The sequence below is a fragment of the Pinus tabuliformis genome, chromosome 6, assembly GCF_031772625.1.
Source record: "Pinus tabuliformis cultivar Carrire ecotype Pingquan chromosome 6, CPIR1, whole genome shotgun sequence".
In the NCBI taxonomy this organism is placed as follows: domain Eukaryota; kingdom Viridiplantae; phylum Streptophyta; class Pinopsida; order Pinales; family Pinaceae; genus Pinus; species Pinus tabuliformis.
Window position 1 is genome coordinate 1,957,131,701 of NC_142292.1, and position 18,218 is coordinate 1,957,149,918.

General features: G+C 38.7%; 1 pseudogene; it reads right to left on the reverse strand.

The window, feature by feature from the left end:
- The window catches only part of LOC149267001 (uncharacterized), a 193,264-nt pseudogene that overhangs the window by 96,908 nt on the left and 78,138 nt on the right, over nt 1-18,218 (reverse strand).

Here is an 18,218-nt window from a genome sequence, read left to right on the forward strand (position 1 = left end):
AAACTCCTGATGTGAATTGGCGATATCGCTATTGGCGATCGGGGATTCTGAAAGGACACCAATATAACGACTTAAGAATTCCTCCGATCACCGATTGTGATAAAGCTAGGCGCAACTTTCAAAAAGGATTGATAAGGGTGGGATATATTATGTTTAATTAGTATTAAAGGCCTTTCTCTTCCCGATAGTGATTCACTTATGCCCAACTGCCAAAACATAAAAGCCACGCTTAAATGAATTATTTGGCCAATGAATGATATGATGATCATTTAAATGATTGACAGGTTTAAATGGCCAATTAATGAAGCAGTGATGCCAAAATCTCTTCAGAGATTGTATCCGCGGCCACCTTATGTTAGTCCTCCATTATTCATTGATTGATATCACTCTTTCATATTTGGTTTGCGCCACCTATTTTCCGCATTACGTTCATTTTATCTCCTGTGCAGAGCTCCTCCGAAGCAACGAATTTAGGCCAAATGGGGAAGACGTCTAAGAAATTTGGAGCAGCTTCAACTTCCACAGTGACAGGACAACACACTACCGATCCGGCACCAAGGAAAAAGGGATTAATCTCGGACACCACATGTCTTGGTCTCGGTAAAACTACTTGGCAGAGCATCTATAATCTAGTTGAGCTCGAAGAGCCTCAGGAAACATCAGTACAAGCTACAGCAGACCCGACCCGGAAGTCCGATGCAACCCTAAAGGATTTGGCCAATTCCTTCCTACATTGGATAGTGGCTCGAGAGAAAATTCTTCCATACACAGATGTGGTAAGATGGGTAATTGAGGAAATCCTAATTACAAACAGAACATTTTGCACTATCGATGGGAGGGTGTTCGGCTCATTTCAACTCGACGATTTGAGGCAAATGTACCATTTTCTCGCACCAGAAAAGAAGTATAACAAAGCGTTTCTGGAGAAGTTTAGAGATGAAAATGAAATTGAATCAACACCTATACGGGATTGGAGACAAAACCCAGCGAAACACAAGCGTGAGTCCTCGAGTAAGTACTCTGTCGATTCCTTGTGTTCTCCTTATTGTTATGTCGGAGTAATGATGTGTAGGATTTGGGGGTTGCATGATTCTGCAAATTTCACCATAGAAATGGTACCTTTAATGGAAGCAGAATGCAATAACGAAATAATGGATTGGGGGAATATATTATCCGATAAGTTAGCAATAGCTATTTTTGAGTTCAGAAACAAATCCTGCGTTACTGAAAGGTTCATTCCTCCATTTTACTTTAGTGCCTACATCTTAGATACTCTCTGTTTTAACTCCGAATTTCCTGTGCTGGGGTGGAGATGGACTCCACAGGACCCTATGCCCATTCATATCTATCACCAGAAGTTGTGGAAAGCCCATTATAAACACCACCTATGTCAAATTTGCCATGGATTCATGTTGCCCATTCACTATGCAATTTTTGACAAACCTGCTCCTAAGATTTCCTCACAAGTAGAGATTAACTTGACAGCCATAGAAAGATGGTTTGGAAAAGAAAAATTTACGTATGTAAGAGTTTTCGGCAGTCATGCCAGGCCTCATGTCCTCCCCTTGTATATACCCGACAAACTATTGGCTTGAGAGATAGCATATCAGCTTACATCCAAAGGAGTTACAAAAACTCTGAGGGATAAAAAGAAGCAAGTCTGGCCTCCTTTTCCTCTAAGATGTGGCGTTTACACTCTGCATGACTACAAGCATGCAGAGAAAGAAGTGGAAAAGATAAAAACATTGAATCTCACCACTCTTCCTAACAGATGATTTGATCCAAACAAAGTCGTCTATAATGCACTAGAACAGGCAAAACTCACTAAATTTGAACATAAAAAAGATGAGTTTGATGACCTATTCTCCTCGACCAAGTCATTATTTCAGGCTAGAGTGCTAGCTAAAATGAGATATCACGACGACGGGTTAGTCGAATTTAACAAACTTAGAGAACAGAGGTTGCAAACTCTACCTCTAGATTTTTTAGCCACTGCCCTGATGATACAGTCAAGCGAGCCTGAACAGCTACTCACCAACAAACCTCCTGCTACATCAGAAATTCTTAAAGAAGTCCAGTGGAAAGAGCAGGAGGAACTCCAGGCGAAAGATCAGGAAGAAGTGTAGAGGAAAGAACAAGAGAGGATATGTGAAGAAGAACAGAGAAGGCAGCAGGAGCAGAGTAGCATGGATGTGAATGTCGATACCCAGATTGACCCAAAGTTGCTCCAGGAATCGCAGTAATTCGATTCAATCATAAGCAATCTAGAAAGCTCAAGAGAAGCCGATACATCCAAATCCGCTAATACATAGGATACAGCATCAAAAGAGGTTCCAAGTGAAGGAACCAATGGTCTACCCCCTACCACAGACATAGAAATAATTCCCAAAGATCCTTAGGATCAAATCATTTTGCAAGTGGAGGATATACCTCCATTGGATGTCTTTTATAGCCCAAAGCATAGGGCCGTAGTAAAGCAACATCGGAAAAGGAGAAGGATTGATCAACCTTCCCTGTTCCCTGAAAAAACAGTGATAGCCAATGTAGTTTGGAAGGAGGAATTTGTTCCTTCTGATGACCTAACAAAGTTGGCCCAATATGTTGGAGCCTATTCGGCGGCCACCATGGACAAGGCATTGGAAGTGAGTAATTTGTTAAAAGAAAAAGACAAGGAAATCGCTTCGTTACAAGCACAGCTATCAGAGGCACAACAGAAAGAAGAACAAGCAGAACAACAATTGTCCACGCAGCAACAAATAAATAATCAATTGAACAAGCAGTTGCATGAAGAGAAACAGAAGATTGATTCGAGTGCAATTCAAAAGCAGAAAGAACTGTCGGAGGCATTAGAAAAATTGAAAGCAATGAATGAACAGATGGTAAAAACAAAAGATGAGCAAATTGCTCAATTATCAGGTCAAATAGAGAAGTTCAAGAATCTTTCGCAGCCTGCCGAGTTCAGATCAGAAGCACTACATATTAATAAGGCATTGGTAACAAAAATAAGATTATTATGTCAGAAAATTGCTCAAGTGGAACCCCTGTGTGATGTAAAAGCATCAATAATCGATAAATCAGTCGATGCTAGACAAGACTTTGACCAGGCCGATGAAACTTTGACAAATTTTCTTGATTGGCAGGACACTAATGAGGGACAGGAAGCAAATTTTCCTAAAATCATAGAATCCCATAAAGAAATCTTATTTATGGAATGGCAGTCCTAGTTAATGAAGGCAGAGAGAGAAGTTTCTAGATGCAAATTAATCACAAGTAATTTGGTTGAATTAATTAATGATACTCTCTATTTATCTAATATGATCTCTGAGTGTACACCAGGTAAATTACTATCATCTAAAACATTGGAGCAATCATGTTATCAAGAGCTGGAGAAGAATGGGAGATTGATCACAGGTATTAGCAGTTTAACTTGGGACACCTATTGGTTGTTCCTAGTAAAAACATACAGCCAGAGAGCCGCCCTCAAGTGCCTAATAGATGCCATCAGGTGTATCATTCCTGATATACAAGATGCCACCTATGCTGGTCAACTCAATTCTCATCTCAGCTGCCCTCAAGAAGTGAAACCAATGCTAGCAATATGCCAACTCAGGTCGAAAGGAAAATAGCCAAAGTGATGAATCTTTCTGCCGACTGCCAGATTGCTATGGGGGAGATATTCAAGATCAAGTTGTACCAATTTAGTAGCATTTTAATTTTGTAGTTAGTTAGTTTAGTTAAATATTTATAGACCATTTCAGGTATTTAGAAAGGGTCGCAAGTTTTTGTATATGACTTAAACCTAAAGTTGCACTACTGTACTTCGGGTATATTTTTTATAAAGACTGGGCCAATTATTCTAATTTTGATAATGAAGCTTTTACGTGGATGTGCACTACTTCCTTTATTTAAAAGTATTTCTGAGTCAAAAGAAGGAATTTGAATACCAATTGATGTTGGGAATGATTTGCAGCTCATATGATACTACTATCTATGTCTAAGTTCATTCTTTTTATGTGAATTGTTATTTGATCATTCTTGCTATTATTGAATATATGCATGTGTTTTAACAATATTCCTTACACTTTCCACTATTGGATGTTTACAACATGCTTTTCTTCTAATCATACATGTATCAGTAATATAGAAAGAAAAGCGTAATAATGTTTTATTAATTACTTTGTTCAACTAGTTGAACAAAGCAATTATTATATGAATGAATGTCTATGTTTATTGAATAGAGTCATCTATATGCCTTTTGATGAACAGAGATTATCAAACGTTGCACTTAAGAATAGAAGCTTTCCAGGATATAATAGTCATTTTTATTTTCACTTTTAGATTAAGTCATCCATTCATTATCATTTATTAGAAAACCAATCACTCATCCATCCCTTTTTATTCATTACCGGGAAACTGGTCCCATTATATCCAGTCGGAGCCACCATCCCAAATGGAAAAGGAGTTGTATTAAGGTCCAGACCGGGTGGTTATCCCCCAATGTTGATGCAACGATTTTCAAGGCATCAACAGGGGGCTTGATGCTTTAATCACAAGTGATTTGTGATTATTTATGATTAATGGGGATTTTTTTGTTTTGCTGGGATAAGGGGTAAATGTATAGTTTCTATTAAAACTAAGGGTTGGGGGTATTTACATAGGGATTTAGTTAATCTACGGGAAAAGGCTTTATCGGTAATTATATAATAAAATTAGAAATTAATATGAAATTGGATGGGTGGAGTGGATATTGCTCTAAGTATAATGTATAATGTATGCATTTGCGCACTTTATTTACATACACCCAATACTTAGGATACTGTGTTTTTTTGTGGGTTTTTTGGGAGAAATAGGATTTACATGGGGGTTTTTAGTTTTCCTAGGCAAATGGTGTTTAACCTTAGGAAAAGGGGTTTTATTGGGGTAATGAAGGAGGAATGGATTTTATGAAGGGGATTCTAGCACTTGTGTCCATAAGTCATTAAGCGGAGGGTTTGGTCCCACCAAAAGTCAGAGAAATGCTCTGAGCTTCTTTGACTTGTAGGATTTGAAGTAATAGAACATACTTGTGGATAGGAAATTAGTAAGTAAGGGGGAAAATGAATGAGGGGGAGTTAATCACATTAACTTGAAAACCTTTGCTTGTGCCTTCATAGCTTATCATACATGTTGAAATATATGTCTAAGCATGATGCATGTGTTTTGATCCAGTCAACTTTGTAGTTCATCAACCTTTCTTCTACTCACCCATTTCTTACCCTAACATGTTTTCTTCTTTTTTTTGGGTGCATTTAGGCTAGCAAACCCTTATCTTATCTTTTCTTTTATAAAACAAACTATCTATTTCTAATCTTATATCATCCAGGGGCTTATATTAAGCTTATGAGCTCGTTTTATTTTCTCTACCTATCTAATGATCTGCCACAATTAAACTGTTTGGTCAAATTTTATTCTCTAATTATAAACATAAAATTCAAAGCATGAAATGATCAAGATTAAACAGTTTGATTACCATAGATTGTGGAATGAATAACAAGTTGCACACAATCATTATTATGCATAAAAGTAAATAGTAGTGGCATTTACACTTACACACTTTCATGGTCTCTTTTTGTTTTTGGGGTTCATATATTTTCATTTTTTTGACCTTCTCTTATTCTTTTTGTCCTTTGCTTTTTATTTTAGGACATACCCTCTTTAAATTTTTAACTTTTTTAATATGGAAACTATTTGTAGGAAGAAAAGGTATGTACAATATTAGAAGTTTTAACCTTAGTCATTCAAAATTATGACTCCTATTGGTATAGGAACCTAACAATGTCTTGACTTGGGGATGGAATTTCCTTGTGAAATGTCATGAACTTTAAATATCAGTAGCCTTTGAATTGTTGTTGATGTTACCTTCTAAAGTGTTCCTCTGTGAATTTTCATTATTGATACTTATCATAATGAATCTTTTAAAGCTTAGGGCCTTCTCTTCGGGCTTCAACTTGAAAGATCACTATGCAATCTGAACTAGACTTTTGAAAATAGAATATGTACAAATGGGAAATGAAAATTAGTAACTAGGTTCAAAGTAATGTTTTAGCATTCGACCATTCACTGGCCCACCTTCTGCATCTGTACCATCAATTTCCCTTAAGAAGAAAGTATTATTTCCTTTGTAAGAATAAATGACATAGGGACCTTTCCATAAGAAATCAAATTTCCCATGTTTGCCTTTATCTTCCCTCCCTGGATCCCACTTGAACACTTTGTCACCAATGTAGAAATCTTCAGCCTTGGTTCTCTTATCAAAAATATTTTTAATCTTTTCCCACACCACTTGAGACCTGACATAGACCTCTTCTCTGGTTTGTTGTAGATGAATAGTTTGGTTGATTCTTCCTTGGGTACTATTTGTTTCACCTTGCAATTCTTGAAGTATCTTCATTACTGGTACTCCCAAAGAGGATGGAAAGACAACTTCCATTCCATAAACTAGTTGATAGGGAGAAATACCAATTGATTTCTTAGTAGTCAATTTGTATGCCCATAAGGCATTTACTAGCTTTTTATTCCAAGTTTTCTTATTGTCCTCTAGTAACTTATTGATCATGTTTACTAGGCTTTTGTTTGAGGATTCTATCAATCCATTACCTTGAGGGTAATATGTTGTGGAATGGACAAGCATGATTTGGTATTCATTGCGTAAATCTATCATTATTTTGGATTTAAAGGCTATTGCACTATCAATAATGAGCTTAGTTGGACATCCAAAACTTGATAGAATATTGGGTTCAAGGAAGGTTATGATAATAGTGTCTGTGGCTTGCCTTGAAGATATGACCTCTATCCATTTTGTGAAGTAGTTTGTGGCTATGAGGATCCATTTTTGTTGGGCAGAGGAGGGTGGGTGAATTTCACCAATGAAGTCTAAACCCCATTGTTGAAAAAGTATTTCAGCAGAGATTGGCTTGAGGGGTAAAGGTAAGTGATTTTTCTTCCCTTCAAAAATTTTGCATTTGTGATAGGAGGTTACATATTTTTTGACATCAACAAACAAGGTAGGCTAGTAGAAACCAACTCTAAGGATTTTATCTGCAGTGGTCTTCCAATAAAGGTGTCCTTCCATAGTCACCTGCATGAAACTCTTGCAAAACTTTGTTAAATTCATCTTTTAATAGGAAATTGAGAAGAATACCTTCGTGATCTATCCAAAACAAAACATTGTATAATATACAAAATCTTAAGGATTTCATCTTCAAAACCTGTTTTTAGTCCTAGATAATTCAGGAGGAGCTTGTAAATTTAGTAAAACATAAATAATATCAGCATACCAAGGTGATTCAAGAAAGGCCCGGCTGATTAGTGGAGTCACCATCTCCTCTTCACTATCTATTGCTGCAATAAAGTTTATATCCAAGGCCTCAAAGTTTGATTTAGCCATGAGCTTAGCTAAACCTTGGCCCTTGATTAACATAGTAGGTTTGATTTCTATATCATAGTCTAAAATAGTAGCAATCCACTTTCCCCTCTTTCCATCAGGACCATGTTGAGTTAGGATGTCTTTAACTACTCAATTAGGAACGTAGGCTACTATATGAGAATATAAGATGTATACCCTAAAATCCTTAATGGCTTTGACTAAATCCAAGGCCTGTTTTGCCATTATGTTATATTTCAAATGGGCATCTTTCAGGGCTTTGCTAAAGAAAGCAATGAATTGTTCATAGCCCTGGTCATTTTTCAATAATAGAACAATAGCTATTTTATGCTTAGAAGTAGAGGAAATCAATATGGAATCTCTGTCAAATTTAGGACTGATTAATACAGGTGTTTTAGTTAAGGCTAGTTTGATGTGTTCAAAGGATTTTTTATCCTCAATAGTCCATTTTATGGTGGAGTCCTTTTTCAACATGTTGTTTAGTGATCTAATTAAATCTACTAGATTAGATATAAATTTTCTAAGAAAATTAATGTTTCCTAAGAAAACTTGTAATTCTCTAATGCTCCTGGGGTGTCTTATTTACAAGATGGCTTCTATTCTCGCAAGATCTATTCTTATACCATATTTTGAAATTATGTGACCTAACAACTTTCCTTCTTCTAACCCAAACAAGGACTTTTTGGGTTTCAAGGAGATTCCAAACTTCCTGCATTTAATAAAAACTTGCCTTAGATGATCCAAATGTTGATTGTCAAATTTTGAGAATACTTTAATATCATCTAAATATATCACAAGGAAATCCTGAATTTATTTTGCAAAGTCTATATCCATAACCCTCTGAAAAGTGGATCCTGCATTCATTAGCCCAAAAGGAATTTTCACATACATAAATGTGCCCCAAGGAATAGTAAAGGCAGTTTTGGGTTGGTCATCTAGATGAACTAAGATTTGATAATAACCAAAAAACCCATCCCACAATGAGATTTTGGTTGATCCAACTACTCTCTATAAAATGTGGTCCATGGTGAGCACCAGTATTGTAGAAATAATGTTGCAACTACTGGGGCTTCTTACTTTACTTTTATCAACCTGGTAGTTCGTAACAAACTTGGAAGTGACGGTGTTGTATGCACAAGTACTAATTCTTACTATAGGCTATCACTTGGTCAGCTGGCGCAAGATCACTAGGAGCTCAAGCCAACTTCTATGAATTCTAGAAGAATCTTTATATGTGATGAAAGAAAGGAAAGCTTACTCTACGGAAGCTATTCTACTTGCAAAAAGAGAAAGAAGACTGAAATGTGAAGTAAACCTAGCAAACCCTAATTTACTGACTAACCTTGCCTTTGAAAAATGAGAGGTGAAAATCTAGGAAAGGAGTGCCATTACCTATTGAGGAAGTAAACTACACCTATTCAAGCTATTTCTTGAAGGAAATAAGAAAAAATTTTTTTTTTTGGATTTTTATGTATTTTATGTGAAATTGTTGTGCATGTAACTTTTTATTTGTGGATGTGGCAGTGATTAGGTGACGATGGAGGGCGACCTTGGGATTTTTAGAGGTGTGGGAAGGTGTGGAGGGGTCCTAGGAGGCCTCTGGAAACCTTCTGGAGGTTTTCCCTACAATTGGACTTCAAAAAGTCACTTACAAGAAATTCTATAGGAGGCTGCAGGGGATCTACAGGAGGATGCCAAGGGCTATTTTAGAGGTTTTAAAGGTGGAAAAATGGTGGGAAAGGGTAGCTTAAGAATAAAGGGATCTGTTGAGGTATCTGAGGTTCATCAAGTAGGATTAGGAAAGACAATGATGGTTGGATTTGTTCAAGAGTCGAGAGGAAAGTTTATGAGAAAAGTGCAGAAAATTAGGGCAGCTTTGTGAAGAGCTATGAATGACCTGTGAAACATGTAGCAAAAGAGATGGTGATGGCTACTTTATTGACTTATTGTGAGCAGGGATATACTACATGAGAGCTGCCAATCAAACCTTGAAACTAAGCAAGAAAAGAACTAGCTGCACCAAAAAAATAGAACTATATCTCATGCTAACCTAAATTCTAATCTAGGAAAATGTAATGTTGAATAGTGCTATATGGGAAGAAGATCATGGAAAGAGATTTATTGCAGAAATAGAAATGAGTATGGAAAAATGGATCTGAAGCAAAGCATTAACCTCTAAATCAAACTATAACACTAGAAATTGCATGGAGGAAGCAAAACTGTGTTTTTGTGGCAGCCAGAGTGTCTTGACCTCAGCTCATGGTCCCAAAGGGACGAAAGGAGGTCAAGGATCTATTGATGACCTTTTTGTATCTTTATCCTATCACTATTTAACCTACTTCAGCAAACCAAAATGGAAACAGCTATGTAAATCACCAAAAGCAACCTATTCTAAACCAGGAAGAAATCTTTCTAACAGCAACTAATTCATGAACTGAAACAAAAACATATAAATACAAACAAGAGGTGCTAGACAGCTTGGGTTGGGCCCTAACCCAAGAGCTTTAGCCCTTTGAAAGGACTTAGTGCTGGCTCAAAAAATATTTCATCTCCATTATCAAAATAATAGTCACATTACATAAAACTGTTCACAAAAGTAAGCTCGAAATGAGCTGAGAAAAAGCTGCAACAAAAGTGCGAAAATTTGACTAACATCCAACAACCTAATGAGGCCCTAAGCCTCTCTATTTATACCACTAGAACTCCCAATAGTGCTCCTAAAATCAAGGAGGCTTGGCTCCCAAGACTTAAGATAGATATCAGTGATTCTTCATTTGCTCAGCTGCCCCTTTGATGCATTGATGTGGCTGCTTGTGCTCCAAGAGTTCTGAAGGAGAATTCAAAGTAGGGAGTCATAAATGAGGGGGACACCCACCTACAAATCCTCTCCCTTGTTTTCCTCAAATATTGGCTACCAAATTCTCATTCAACCTTTGACTTTGTCTCAAAATTGACCAAAAATCTGCATAAAGCACACATTAGACTTCATGGCATAATGACTAACCTAATTCACTCTATTAGCATAAATATAATAAAAAACATGCAATAAACTAAGCTGAGTTAGGAGGAAAAATGAGCCCATATAATTACCCATTTATAGGGCTCATCATCAACCCCCTACTGAATGTGTTGCTGATCCTCTGAGCAACTAGTCCATCTCCTCATCTTTGATGGCCCTGATGGTCTCCCTGACATCACATGCTTCTAATGTGAGATCCTCTTCCTTATCATGTAATCTAGCCTTTCTTTCTACCTCTTCCCACTGAGGTCATTCTTCTTCCCCTTTTGTGCCCTATAGCAGTCCTAACAGCAGTGGGGGACTCAATTTAAGGCCAATCTAATTGACCTTCAAACTTTGCATAGAGTTCTTGTACATTGGCACCCTCCTCAGTGCTTCTTTCATCCTATTTAGGGAGTGATACTCCCTGATCTATAGGCTGTGTGGCAATGTGTTCCACCTTCTCATACAGTCATGAATGCAGTCATCTCCAAGCAATATTTCTATGTCCTCAAAATGTGCAATAGCGTGGGCCTGATCAGTGACGTACTTAGGGGCTTTTTGAGGATCATTTGCAAGTAGCTGGTGTGTGCTAATGAGGGCCATAGGGTCTGATGGCTCTGCTCTAATCATTAGGGGCTCATTTTGTTCTTTTTCCATCATCTTCTTGATTTATGGTTCCCTTTTCTCCTCATGACTCATCCATGATGCCATGGCCATCAACTGCAAGTCCCCTAGCCTAGCATTAGGGTACCATAGGTTCATATCAGTGAGTGCCATGTTATGTAAATAAAACTTTGCCAACTTTGCTTTGTCTTTTGCTGAACTATGGTCAGATAGGTCCATGAACTATCTATAATCCTAAAAAGGCATGGTACCCCTCTGTGCCAGAGTCTTGATCTAAAACTGTAGCCACTGGTCTTTGAGGTATACTCCATATGATTTGGCTTGTTGTCTACATTGTAGTGCCTCCATAAACTAGCTAGCCATGCATGCTAATTGGGTTTCCCTTTTTTTGCAGCTGTTTCCTTAACATTTCATTTTTTGCTTCCAAGTGAGATCTTCTGATTGCTTCTATATGTCTTACAGTGCTTAATTCCTTACCCATCTCTCTCAGCTTGTTTTCCATGTGGCGAATGTCTTCCACCCCTTTGGACTTGGCAATCTACATCAATCTATGGCTCCTTATCCTTTCTTTTTCTAGTTCAAAGAAAATTGGGACTGTAAATTTCTGTGGAATAATTTTGCCCCCTTCAAGAAGGTTGTAATAAGAGCCTAAACTAGGCTGGGGGTCAAGTTCTTGTGTCTCTACTATTTCATCCTTCCCCTTGCTCTACTCTTCTGCCCTTTTCTCAAGTTTCTCAGTCTCCTGTAGCTTTGTTAGGGTCTCCTGTAGAGCAGTCTGTGCCTCCTGTAGGACTATTTTTGAGTCCTGTAGTTTTATTCTTTCCTTCCAAGTGGAAGATATAGGACTTCCTCTTTCACAAGTAATGGGGGTTTTGGATGGAGATTCTTCTGTTTTGGCATTAGGGGAATCTTCAATTATGATAGCCTCTTTTGAGGATGGTTGTGGCTTCCCTATTTTTATTCCTATGCTTTTTCGAGCCTTGAAATACATTGATGGTTTCCTTTTCCTCTTTTGTTTGGGTTTAACTGGGGTGCTGAGGGTAGCAAGAACAATTGTTGCTTCCCTTTCTAGTGTCTCAGGAGACACTTCTGTCTTCTTTTCCCCTTTTTCCTCTTCTTTTGCCTCTTCTTCATCTGCTAGCTTTGTTTCCTCTAGCTCTGTTTTGGTTTCCTTCTCATCTTGTTTAGTTTCTGCCTTCTCTTCTTCAGTCTTTTTCTTCTCTGGTATAGTCTTTTTCTTTTCTGTTTTAGTCTTTTTCTCTTCTATCCTAGGTTCCTTCTTCTCTGCTTTGGTCTTTCTTTCCTCTGTTTTAGTCTCTTCCTTCCCTGTTTTAGGTTCTTCCTTCTATGTTTTGGTTTCCTCCTCATCTTCCCCTTTTTGTTCTTCCCCCTCACTTTCAGAAGGACTGAGGTCATATGTGAGGGCTTTTATATCATCTTCTCCTGCCATATTTATGAAGATCTCCTAGGCTATGGGGATTGCGAAGGTGTGGATGGCTCTTCCACCAGCAGTTTAATTAGTCCATGGCGAGCCAATTGATATCGACCTCCTACCTTCAATATAATGTTGGATTCTATAAGGGACTTTAGGAGAAAATAGGGAATGCTGAGTTTTTGGGGTGTGGGAATATCCATGCCATATCTAGCTCATGCAGAAGTCTGAAATGGTTACCATAAATTATGCTATACCTCCCTTCACAGGAAATGTACTTGATAATTTGGTAACCGACCTCATCCTAAGGGTAAGGTATGCTTGTTCTTCTCATGCCATTTTTGTCCTCTACAGGATGCTCATTTGGTTGGAAGAAGCGTTTCTTGGCAACTTGACCCAATGGCTTTTCATCTTTTCTTCAGGGTAGTCCAAGTGGAAGACTGGTAACCCTACTGATAAAATATGGGGTGATTTCCATGATGAGACCTATGAAAGTAATAGTGGCATGGGCCTTTGAGTGGGGTACCAAGGAAAGGGCAAAGTCCTGAGTTACTTCTTCATCATACCCTCGAAATTTTTCGAAAAATGGTATCCAATTGGCTCTGGTAAAAATGGCTACTACCTCGGTATGTTCACAGAGCATGACAAAATTTAGGGCTTCCTTCCTCATGAATCCCTCTGTCATTATGTTTATAATCTTTTGGAATAGCTCAGGTGGAGAAGGAGACAACAATTTCTACAGAAATAGGAAACAGATAAAAAAACTGTGTTTTTTTTTTTAGAAATAGACATAATTTTTTAATGCAATTCCTCTTCTTTTTTAGGCTTAATTCTTCCTTAGAATTGCATCGCTCCTTGTATATATGAATATCCAAGGTGGGTTTGTAAAAAACCTACCTCTTCAAGTCTGAATTTGATCGAAAACCTTGTGTTTTCGTCTGTAAAACTGCTTACTGGCCCTCCTGTAGAAATGGCTGTAGGTTCTCTTGTAGAACCTGTTACTGCTCCTGTAGAACCCAATAATGCTCTTGTAGAATGATGATAAGAGGAGAAGGGACGAAAATGATAGAGAATGGTGGTTTCAAGGCTATGGAGGTGGTATAGAGCTTGTTGCAGCTGTGGGGATGATGATAAAATGAAAACAAAGCTGGTGAATAAGTTCGAGGAGGAGTACTTATGTTTACTCAAGATATTTCTGGCGATAATGTGAGGTGGAAAAAAGGGTACGTTGCAATTATTTGGATTTTTAGTCCCCAATGCTATGTCATCATGGCTCTTGATGACTTCTACCCGCAGTCACTTCCCATCATTTGAATCGGAGTTTATACACCTGCCACTACCTATCTTTTTGGATTTTCTGTGAGTTGACTAGGCACACGTGTGTGGGATCTTTAGTTGAGTGCAGTCGAACTGGATGAGGGTGGCCAGTTAACTAGCCACCATTCTAGTTTAATCCCAACCATTTCATTCGTTCATGTAGTTTTTGCATTATACAGATGCAATAGAGGAGAGGGTTAGACACTTACCTGCAGGTCGAATGCTTGTGCTATGGTGCTGCTAGGTTCTGTTGTTGCTGAATGTTTGGATTCCAGTGCTGCATGCCTGTATCCCTTCTGATATATGATTTTTTCTTCTTGATATGTGCTCGTTTTTCTTGTATAGGTTCCCTTTAGCTAAATCTTGCTTCGGACATTCTTTGCATTCCTATGGTTGCACCTATTTTGCTACTGGAGCTTGATTTTAAGGGGATCAACCCGTACAGGAAATCCTACAGGAGCTCGTGTATCTGCTTCTCCCTCTAAAATTTTTAGCTGATGCTTGTGTAAGGAGATTTGAGGATGCTACTAAGGATTGTGATGGCAATGGAGAGGGATTTGATAAGCTAAAGGTGAGTTGTGAAGGGGATGTTATTTTTATTTCCTTATTTTTTTTAAAAACTGGTTTCTATGTTTTTTCTGCAGGAAGGAAAGAAATCAATGGAAATGAGGTGGTGTAGGTGTTGGATGGAGGGTTTGAATGGGGGATTGTTGTAGGATGGCCTAAATGCTCTCCAGGATAGTCCCTATCTCCTCAAACTATTGTTAAAATCCATTTCAAGCTCTCTGTGATTTCTATAGGAGGCTCCTGTAGAACACACAGGGCCTCCTGTAGGATGCACAGTCTTCAGAAAAAAAAAAAAAAGAGGTGAAAAAAGTCATAAATAATGGAGAAGAGTATAGAGGATGTGTAATAGGCTTTCTGGGATGTCCCCTTTCTTCCTGTGGTCCATTTGTAACCTGCAATGCATTTTAAAAGTCAATTTTCTCTTTCCTTTTTTTTTTGAAAAGACAACTAGGGTGCCTCCAGGAGGTTTTCACCCTACTTGCCTGCCTTGGGTGCCTCCAAGGGAGGTTTTCACCCAGGGATCTTATTCTCTCTCTTCTTTGTTTTTTTCATCAGTGGGCGACCTCGAAGGAGGTTTTCAACCCAATGATGGGACTCAAGCGCCTCATAGAGGTTTTCACTTGAGTCGTTATTATTTTTCATTTTTTTCAGTGAGTGGGTGGAGTGGAGTCTGAGACTTGCTCCACTACCAACACTGTCTTATTTAGATCTTCAATGAACTCTCGCTTGGAGAGGGGATTCTTGTAAATTTTCAACCTATGCCCATTGACAAGCATGGGGATGGCTTCCTCATCAATGGTTCTGATTAGAACTGAACTATTGTCATTGCATTTTTCTACAGTGTAGGGTCCCAGCCATCTTGTCCTCAGAATGCCCTTGAAATATTTATACCTTGAGTCATAGAGCAGTGCCCAATCGCCTTCTTAGAATTGCTTCTCCTTGATATTTCTGTCATGCCATATCTTCCTTTGAATTTGGACTACCTCTATGTGAAGAAGGGCCTACAATCTTTGTTCATCCAATTCATTTAGCTACAACAACCTTTCCCTTTTTGCATGGCTGAGATCTAGGTCCAGCTGTGCTGCCATCCTTAGTGTATTGTATTCAAACTCTATTGATAGCAAAGCCTTCTTCCCATAGACCAATTCATAGGGTGTGAACCTTGTGGTGGTCTTCCATGTGGTGTTGTAGGCCCAGGTGGCCTCAACCAGTCTATCTGCCCAATATTTTCTGTTGCTACCCACTACCTTGGTCAAAATTCCTTCCAAATCTCTGTTAGTGACTTCCACCTGCCCATTGGCTTGTGGATGGTAAGTGGTGAAAGTCCTGTGCCTGATTTTATGATGTGTGAGTAGGTCTTCAATCAAATTTGAAGTGAACTGATTGCCTTGATCAGTAACCAGTTCTCTTGGATACTTGAACTTATAGAATATGTTCTCTGTTAAAAACTCGGCTACTTTTTCTTCTTTTGCTGCCTTGATTGCCTTTGTCTCTGCCCATTTTGTTAGATAATCGGTGCACACAATGATGTATTGTTTCTGTTTTGAAGGAGGGTTGATATGACCCACAAAGTCCATGCCCCACTTCTTAAATGGCTCAAAAGTCACTTGAGGCTACATGGGAATCTCATCCTTTGGAGTAGGTTTCCCCATCCTTTGGCACCGATCAAATTGGCTGGTATATCTCTTCACATCTTGATGAAGAGTGGGCCAATAGTAACCTGCTTGCAAAATTTTGAAGGTAGTCCTCTTTGCTACAAAATGGCCTCCACAAGGCCCATCATGACAGGTCAGGAGAATTTCAAAAACTTCTTCGTCCCTTACACATCTTCTCAAGATCTGATCTGGGCCAAGTTTGAAGAGATTGCCCCCAATCTAGGTGAAAGGGGAGCTTTTCCTCATGATCTTGCTCTTCTCTTTGGAGGACAGGCGTGGTGGGATCTGTGTTGAAACCAAGTAATTTGCTATATCAGCAAAACATGGAGAGAGTACTGAGATAGCAAATAGGTTCTTGTCTGGCATTTGATCGTCGACCATTCCTTCCTCACCTGCAGGCAAATTTACTCTAGACAAAAAGTCAGCAACAACATTTTCTTTACCAAGCTTATCAACAATGGTTAAATCAAACTGCTGCAGTAAAAGAAACCATGTAATAATTGAGAATTTACATATGGTTTATTCATTAAATACCTAATTGCAACATGATCAGTGTGTACAAAGGTTTGATAGCCTATGATATAATGTCTGAACTTATTTAAGGAATGCACTACAGCTAGGAGTTCCATCTCGGTGACCGTGTAGCTTAACTCTACCTTGGGAAAATTTTTACTTATAAGTATATGGCATAAGGTAACTTTTCATCAATTTTTCCCTAAGGCTGCTCCTATTGCTTTGTTCAAGGCATCTGTGTGAATGTGGAAAGGTAGCGCCTAGTTTGGGCCTCTCAAAATTGGGGCAGTCACCAGTTTACTTTTCAAGGTATCTAGGGCTTCTTGATAGCTGCAAGTCCATATGAACTCGACATCTTTTCCCAAAAGACCAAACAATGGAGAGGCTAACTTACTGAAATCTTTAATGAATCCTCTGTAATATCCCACTAAGCCTAGGAAAATTTGGACATCTCTCACCTTTTGAGGAGGTGGGAGCCCTTGGATGATGGCGATTTTGTTTGGGTCCACCTGCAATCCTTGTTGAGATATTGCATGACCTACCACTGTCCCTTCAGTCATCAAGAATTCACATTTTTCTAGACTGAGGGACAGGTTCATTTCAATACACTTGTCCAAAACTTTTCCCAGGTTAGATAAAGATTCTTGGAGGTTAGAACCATAACGAGTAAACTCATCCATATATATTTCCACTGCATCATGAACCAGTTTGGAAAATATACTCAGTACTTCTCTCTAAAAAGTGGTGGGAGCATCGCACAAACCAAAAGGAAGGACCTGATATGCAAAGGTACCCCAAGGACAAGTGAAGGTGGTCTTATCTTGGTCTTTGGGCTGATTTGAATCTGATTGTGCCCACTAAACCGATCTAGGAAGGAGAAAAACCTTTTCCCCGCCAGACCATCTAACACTTGATCTATGAAAGGCAAAGGAAAATGGTCCTTTTTAGTGGCCTTGTTCAGTTCTCAATAATCGACATAGATCCTCCACTTACCATTTTTATTTTGCACTAGAACCAAAGGAGAGACCCATTCACTATCAGATATGGGGTAGATGAATCCTGCATCCAGTAACTTTTGCAATTCTTCCTTGACAATGTCTTTAAGGGCTGGATTAATCCTCCTTTGAGGCTTCCTGACTAGTTTGCAATCTTCCTTAATGTAAATTTGATGAGTACAAACTAAAGGGTGCACTCCCTTCATGTCCTTATAGCTCTAGGCAAAGGCATCTAAATTTTTTCTCAATAAGTTGCACAGTTCCTTCTCCTGGGAGGTGGATAGGGATGAGTTGATTTTCAAGGTTCTTTCTGGGCTGAACTCTATATTGTTAACATGGAGAGAGGTCGGGTCAGCCACCTAGAGATTAGTTAAGCGATTGTCTTGGGTTTCTTTCACTAGATCCCCTAATGGAAGAATACTGGGGGGTGGATTCTAAATTAAATTTTCAATGATATCATCCTCATTTTGTGGTTTCACCCCATGACAGTTTCTATTGCACACAGTGGTGCATAATAGACTTCATCCTCATCATCCTCTTCCAACCAGAGAGGTAGATCATGTTCTAGCTGGGGTTGGGCACGAGGGTATAGGATTAGCTACTTGGACATATGCCCGTTCTTGATAGTCATGTTCCCAGCTCGACAACTGATGTAAGCATCAGCAGTGGCCAACCCGGGTCTTCCCAAGAT